The sequence below is a fragment of the Oculina patagonica genome, chromosome 5 (assembly GCF_052425735.1).
Source record: "Oculina patagonica isolate OP01 chromosome 5, crgOcupat, whole genome shotgun sequence".
NCBI classification, from domain to species: domain Eukaryota; kingdom Metazoa; phylum Cnidaria; class Anthozoa; order Scleractinia; family Oculinidae; genus Oculina; species Oculina patagonica.
Genome location: NC_135762.1, coordinates 32940159 through 32948314, shown reverse-complemented (window position 1 = coordinate 32948314; position 8156 = coordinate 32940159). Strand labels below are relative to the sequence as shown.

General features: G+C 38.6%; 1 long non-coding RNA gene across 1 annotated transcript; it reads left to right on the top strand.

The window, feature by feature from the left end:
• The first annotated feature begins 623 nt into the window (after positions 1-623).
• Positions 624-3180, top strand: LOC144653526 (uncharacterized). The gene is made up of 2 exons (XR_013570756.1): positions 624-778; positions 3067-3180. It is a non-coding gene; the product is annotated as an uncharacterized LOC144653526 (long non-coding RNA).
• The last annotated feature ends 4976 nt before the right edge of the window (positions 3181-8156 follow it).

Here is an 8156-nt window from a genome sequence, read left to right as displayed (position 1 = left end):
CCGTCTTCACGGTGAAATAAGACCTGTTATCCTTGCGCTTGTGCTTGTGCCTGTGCTTGCGTCTCTAGTGAAAACCAGACTTTAGTCGTCGTCCGTGTAGCGTAAGGACATATTGAGAATCCCGTAACAGGACCAAAAACTCTAATTTTCTTTTATTTCGTCGAAAGGACCTATTTGGTGAATATTTTTGAATATACTGTTTAAAAGTTCCATTGAGTTTAAATTTTTTGTGAAATCCACGAAAGTTCGAAATACCCCGAAAGAGCCAACAATAGCGAATGGAATTTACGCAAAATAGAGCACTTTCAACATACTCGTGCAGAGAGAAGAAAACTCGCCTTGGATTTATTTTACACAGTTTGCTATTTGCCTTTTATCACTTTGTCGAGCTAAATATCATCTCAAATAAATAGGTTTTGTCCATTCTTAGCCGTTTGAAAAACACAACTATACAACTGCATGTCAGTGATCAATTTAAACAAATAAGCATCAGAGAATATTTGATTGGTGAACTAAAATGGCTGATAGTGTGCGACAGCTGAGGGAATCGTAATGCAGCATGTGCATTAGTAAATAAGTAGAATTTTTCTTGGTAGGGTCTATAAATATTGTATTGTTAATCCGTTTGATTGCATTTTTAGGTCTCGCGTTCGCTTTTCAGAAGCAAAAAGATACTGACTCCCTTGGGTTCCCGTATGATTACGGTAGTATAATGCATTACGGCCCCAAGTTTTTCAGCAAGAACGGGAAACCTACAATCGTTCCAAAGGAGAAAGGGGTAAGGTGCTGCTGTCAATAGGGACCTCCGCTCTTTTGACAAGATGACGTTGAATTGTTTGAAGAAATGCCTTCATTCCAACTAATTTTACAGGATAAAGAAGATACATAACATTTAAAATCAACAAAAAGTGGAAAAGGTTATCGCTTCTAAAGTTCATGAGCACCGCTATTTTTGATTATATGACGTGAAATGATTAAACTCAAATTATTGAGATGACGCCAGGAATATGCTTTACTGCCGGAGATAAAACAAAGCGGTCCTTAATAAAACAAGCGCTCAACGAAAGCGCAAAATCAAATGCCTGATAGATTCGACATGCTGGAAGCTGTCAGTCTGCTGTATAGCTAAAGAAAGATTATGAATGAAAAATAACTGTGCACGGCGACGCTTGAACTAAAGAGTTCGAAATAGCCTATAGTAAATTACTTAAAGGCAAGTTCAAGGGATATGGGTTTAGTTCGAAATTACGGGAAATTCGAAATAAATGAGTTCGAATTAGCGGGGTTAAACTGTACCTTGTACCGACTTGTACGAACATGAACACCCGCTGAGGTTGCGTCCAAGAAAAATATATTAATCCATAATTTGGCAATGAAGGAATATAAGCAAAAAATAAATTAGCTAGCGGAGGCAATAGTTAGAGCTTTTTAAAAGTAGAAACAGTTCGCCCTTTCGCTAAAAATTTATCCGTTAAGAATTATAGCAAAACAAGGAGCTAAACTGAGTTAAACAATGGCGTGTTATTGTGCATAACGCCCCCTTTTATAGGTGGTTTTCACTGTCACGCCACTGTCAAGCCGCAAAAAAATATATCCAAAACTATTGAGTCAGAAAATTCAAGAATATTACAGGTTGTAGAAAACTACTATTTAAACTACTTGTCCAAGTCTCAGGTCTGTACGTTATTCCGTACTCGAGTTATCAGTCAAAATGTTTCACGCAAATTTAGAGAGCACAGTATGGAAACGACATGTTGGAGTCTAACTGCTTGGGCTCCAACATGGCAGCTGGAAATCAATGAAAACATCTGGCATTAAATTTTGCTACAAAAAGCGGTCAAATAATCCGCATGAACAAGTAAACATTCACATAAGCACTTCCGCAAAACCTCAACTGTCCAGATTGTTAAAAACGGCAGGATAAGGCATTTTTTAAGTAATGTTACAGCCTTCTGGCGGCCATCTTTGATCTCGGGTGGCGTGAAACTCTAAAATTCAAAATGCTCTATCTTAAAGACAGCGAATGCTTTCGAGCTAAAAACCTTCAACAAGATATATGTTAAGAACGTCTAACAGCCAGTGAAAGATAAAAACTCAGGGGTCTTGCGATTCTGGGTTAAAAATTTTTGATGACGTCACGTGAAAACCAAGAATTAAAATGTGCAGAAAATGAACTATTGTGTTCAATAGCAAACAGTAATTGTGCACTTATCTTATGAAGAAGAATAGCTCCAGATATATATCTCGAGGGATGTCGCAGAGCATCAACCATGGAAAAAACCATCGGTATCTTCTCGCCACGCAGAAAATTGTCGTCGCTTGCTAGACATGTAACGAAAGAGAATTCACCACGCTTGCCTCGATTCTATATAAGGACACATGAAGAATATCCCGTATGGCCGGAAATAACCCCCAGACTGGAAGTTGGTAGATGCATACGTCGCAAGCTGCATAAAATTATTTATTTCTACAAATAAATAGCATAATATTGCCGCTTTTCTTTGGAAGCGGGGGATCTTTTGTGTTAAACAATTGGGCAGCATTACACGTCATAAAATTCAAAGTGGCGGAACGCGGGAAATTTAAAAGCCATAATCTTTTCTATTTTTGGTTGCTTTTGAATGCCAATTTGCCCTTGTCCTTTTAAATTGGGAATAAGGCATAACTTCAAACCATTTAACGTCAAATTGTTGTAAGAGCGGAGGCTCCCTTGAAAGAAGTATTGATCATAAGGGAGCGTGACTTGGGCTTTTTATGAACCAGCAAACATCTATAGGAATTGAAACCGTTTGTTTGTCTCGAAGTCTCAGAAAACTCTTCGCATTTATTGATACATGGTTTTTATGAGGACTTGTTTTTGAGTAAAAGGTAAATGCATTCATATTCAATGATTTTAGACCCCTTTTTCAGCAAGAAATTGTTGTCACAACGACAGAAATAAATGTTAACAGATTCGCATGAACTCCCATGGCTAAGCCAATCAAACTCTTGAATTGGATCATCTTATGCTCCAGTTTTTAACGATTTCAAATATCGATTCGCGTAATTCTTGTTTTTCTTTTACAGGTTACAATTGGTCAGCGAGAGGGCCTCAGTGATATAGATGCAGAACAGATGGACGCGAAGTACAAAAAAGAATGTAAAAATCGACGGTAATAAAATTGCCTTAGTCTGATGTTAGTCTGTGTTTAATAATTTATTTGGTTCTGTGCCTATTTAATGCAACCCTTTATATGTTGAAACATTTTCGTCCCAAGAGCCCCTTGTCCTTGTTAGCTGTCCGCGAGAAACAAGTGGCTCTGGAGACACATGATTTAAATGGCGACATTTTAACAAAGGATCCGGAGTTTCAAATCAAGCCAATCAAATCAAGTAAACCATTTCAAACTCTAGTATATTAAAAAGGATTTTATAACGAATCCTTTGATTGGATGTTCCTTTGGTTAAAATTGCAGCCAATCAGATCATGCATCCCCAGAGCCACTTGTTTTATCATGCACGGGCTCAACCGGCTATAAGGAACAAGCGTCTTCGGAGACGAGAATGGTGTTGAACCGGGCAGATTAAGCCCTTGAGCGAGGGAATCCACGGTCCACGGTCTTTCTAGCTCTCTATTCTCGTTTTTACCAGAAAGGTGCTTTTTCGCACAATTACCATAATATTGTGGCTTAGTACGCGGCTGTTCCAATGAGAGTTAATATGGAACGGTCCATCCCACTGTAAAGTTTTCAAATAGAACACCCTCATCCCCGACCATTGTGTTTGCTCCTTTTCTCCTAACGAGTTCATCGAAGAGTAGAATGTGACGGTGGATGTAATAATTGTAAAAAAGTGCATTGGTTAGGGGGGGGGGGGGGAAAGGTGACTCTATTGTTTCCAGTTGTTTATTCGTGACCGACTCATCACTGCCAGTATGACGTCACATGGCAACGCGCGAGCGATTCCCTCGGTTTGGTCAGATGAGCGGGATTAAATCGCGAGTACGCCACAGCAGAGGTGTAGAAAGGCTTATCATTAGTGCTTATATCGCTATTGTTCGCTAATTCTTTCCCAGTAGTTAGGTTTGATGCCTTAACTTTCTGTGTGTATGATCTGTTTCTGTTTTGTAGCGCCCGTTTTCTTGTAATTTGGTTATTATTTTTAACTCTTGAACGGGACAATAGGCGGGACCGCCATTTTGCTTTCGGGTCAAGCGAAGTCCATCAAAAACATCCACCTTTTCACCCAAACATTTTTCTCCTTGAATATTAACGATTTATCTCTGGGCCCTTCTGTGTCGCTTGAATTAGCCAAACTTCATGTCTTTCCGTTCGAGTGCAAAGGTATAATTTTTATCCAGAACATGTCAACAACGCCGATCGCTGCTTCGCGATCTCATGTAGAATTCTTTTTCCATATATTTTTATTCGCATTCATTGGCTTATTATAATGTTTTACTGTTGGTATCTGTGCAGTTCTGTTGTATTTTGGGGCTTTCCTCGCCGTGACGACTCTTAAATTTCATTAATTGCATACCTCCTGAAAAAAAAAAGAAAAAGAAAAGCTTACAACACGGGGTATTTCGAGTCGGGCACCCATCCAAGAGGTGACCCCGCCCAGCAAGCCTCAACTTTGGCCAGCTTGAATTGAGCAAGCGCTTTCATTGTGGTTTGAACGAGGAAAAACGTGTTGTGCGAAATAGACATAAGCTCAAATTCGTTGCCGCAAGACAAGTAGTAAAAAATTACCGATTAATTAAGACTTGAGTAAAGTTATTCTGTGTTGTTTTTCTATAATACCCAATGAAAGCGCAGGCTCCATCCGATCTGGCTGAAGTTAAGTCCTGTCGGGCGAGGTTAATACATGGATGGGTGACCAACTGGAATTACCGTGTAGCGCCTTTTTCCTCTTGATTGCTCCGATTTTCACCTTTAAGGGGAAAGACATGAAGATCCACGAATGCTGAAAGTCTGATACTGCACGTACATCAAGAACCGTACATCCTGTGCCAAATCTCCTATTTCTGTTACAATAAAAATAAAATTCGCTGTGCAAGGACCCTCGAAAGCTCGACCTGTTTACAGATTTCATCGATCATTCTACAAAAGTGTTTCTGTTGATTTAAAAAAATGAATATAACGTCTTATCTACCAAAAAATAGCAGAAGAGAGACGGTTGCATTCGCTAACATCTCTGCGTTATTGACTTGAGTAAATGAAGGAAGGTAACAGAGTAAAATGCCACATTCTTGACTCGTTTCTCGATCGACGCTTGCCCGCCATCTTTAATATCACTCATGCGAAGCGTGACGTCATACTGGCAGTGATGATTGAACCAACATTTTCCTTAGAGACACCTCCCCCCCCTGGCATTGGTTTACACGTCGTTCTTAAAAGTGGAAATTTTTGAAGCCTAAATTGCCGTTCAGTACAATGTTTGAGATTTGCCCAAACAAAAAAGGGAAAATTTTGGGATTTAGGAAAATTGCGCGAAAAAAGAAGAATGATTGTGCGTGCAATAATCTCAGTGTCGACTTATCGGCACTGATAAGGGCTTTTATAAAATTCTTGCAGGTCATTTTGTATCCGGAAATTGAACATTGATACAGAAGTGGTTTTAAATTTAGAAAACTTAAATGGCAGTATCGGAGTTAAGAAGTCTAGAAATTCAGGAGACTTATATAAAAGTGGCCCAAATCTCTTTATTTACGCGATGGTTGCATTTTTTAATCGCGCTTTTTGGCAGAAAAAAATTCACTGATTTTTTTCGAATATTTGCGTCCTGAATGAAAAATGTTTGAAGTTACGGAAAATGGCATTCGTTTTTCAGTCGGAACATATTTGAACATATTTTCAAAATGTAGTTTTTACCAAAAATGTCTATAACTTTAAAACCCGACGACAGATTTCTCCTAAACCTTAGCAATTAAGCCTCAGAGCTCTCAAGTTTTGTATCAGGAAGTTTCATGACAATCCTGACCATGCAATTCGCTGCACAAAATTTCTCAAATTGGTCAAATTTTATCTACAAATGCTGCGCTAATGCATTCATGTCAACTAACTCACAAATAGCGGAACAGTGAAGCCAAACTATCGGTCATCTGCAAGAATAATGCTAACCAAAACCTTATCAAAAGAAAGGGAGTAATCAGCCGACCTACAGCAAATACAAGCGCAACAAGAAGCACAATTTTATGACGCAATTAAATATATTATATTCACTTCACCTATCACAAATTCGTTCATTTATTTTCGAAAACATCTTAGCATATCAAGAATGAACATCTACGAAAACCACTTACCAGTTTTCGTCACAGCAGGTTCCCATTCTGAGGAGAAATGAAACCGCCAAGTTGAGTACTTTCCACCATCGGCTTTTCGACTGCAATGAAAACCCTGTGCCTGATAATATATTCAAGCTAGCTGACTTTGTTTTCGCATTCCTTACGACCAGTTTGCCACTTGGGGATAACAAGTTTCGGGAAACATTAAAACATCATTTTAATAAGAAAACCAACTGTCATATTTGAATTAACACTCGCAATGCCCAAGTAGTGAGGAATTCGAAAACAAAGTCAGCTATCGTGAATATATTATTGAGCACAAAGGTTCTCGATGCAGTCGAAAAGCAGATAGTTAGAAGTACTGAACTTGGCAACTTTATATTTCTTCTCAGAAGGAGAACCCATTGTGAAAAAAACTGGTAAGGGTTTTTCGTAGATGTTCTTGTTGTGATGCTTGTGTTTGCTGCAGGTTTCCGATTCGTCACTTTCTTTTTGATAAGGTTCTGGGGATCATTATCCTTGCAAATGACAGGTAGTCCGGCTGCACTGTCCCGCTATTTGTGCGTCAGTTGACATGAATGCATTAGCGAAGCGTTTTTAGATAACATTTGACCAGCATTTTGTGCAGCGAGCTGCATGGTCAGGATTGTCATGAAACTTCCTGATACAAAACTAGAGAGCTCTGAGGCATATTTTCAAAAATCTGGGAGAAATCTGTCGTCGTGTTTTAAAATTATGGACATTATTGGTAAAAACTAGATTTGAAAATATGTTCAAATCTCAAAAGATTTTTTTTCCGACTGAAAAACGAATGCCATTTTCCGTAACTTCGAACATTTTTCATCAGGACGCAAAACGTCGAAGAAATCGGTGAAATCTTTTCTGTATAAACCGCGATTAAAAAATTCAACCATCGCGTAGATAAATTGGTTCGGGCCACCTTCAATGGAGTAAATGTAAATCACTTAGAAGCAAAATAAAAGCATTATAAACTGCATTTCTTGGGTTTTGTCATAAAACTCCGAAACCAAACCCATTTTTTTTTTTTTTTTTCTCTTTTTTTTTTTGGGGGTCCCCTTACCTCCCCGTGGCCCCATATAAAAATAAACAAAAAATCTAAAAATCTAACAATCTAAAATTACAAAATGAAGAAAGCATCATCAAAGTATGACAAATCCATGTCAAGTTCGTGACTATGGCTTCAGAAGTCTGAATAGGGAACATTAACTTTAAAATGAGCTTTACCAGATTACCAAAAATAGAATTGATGTCATCCAACACGCGTGAACTGTAAAAAGTTTTCATGAACATGGTCATTTTCTAAGGATAATCGACAAAGCCGGCAATTTTTCGGGGCCGTAACTAGCAAGAGGCAAGACGAGGTACTTGCCTCGTCTAAATTGTAACCCTAAATTGAAAAAAAAAATATATGTTTCTTGTCGGAAAAAAAGCGTAACAAGACCGAATGGCAGTATGGGTACAAGTAAAGAGCTACTACACGTGCTGAATACTAATAAGATGGCGACATGACAAACGCGAATGTGCACGTTTTCTTTCTTTTCAGACATGTGGAAACAAAGTACTTTTAGCCCCCTTAAGTTTAGATGAATTTTCAAAACTCAAAGAAATGCGACAGTAAGCTACAGAAGAAGACCTCCTGAAAGGGAAAACAAAATCTTCACGCCGGTGCAAAAATAAAAACCTGTACATTTCCTCTAGGCCAACAACCTTTCTCGAATTTGCTGTATATTAGAAATCTCATCCGTTCGCTACGCTCACTCGTTCGATTTCTGATACTTCACCAACTCGTGCGCCAAACACCGTACGCGCGCACTTTCCATAAAGTGCACTATCTATATTCGATGACTTCTGCTCTATCTTTTCCACATTATTT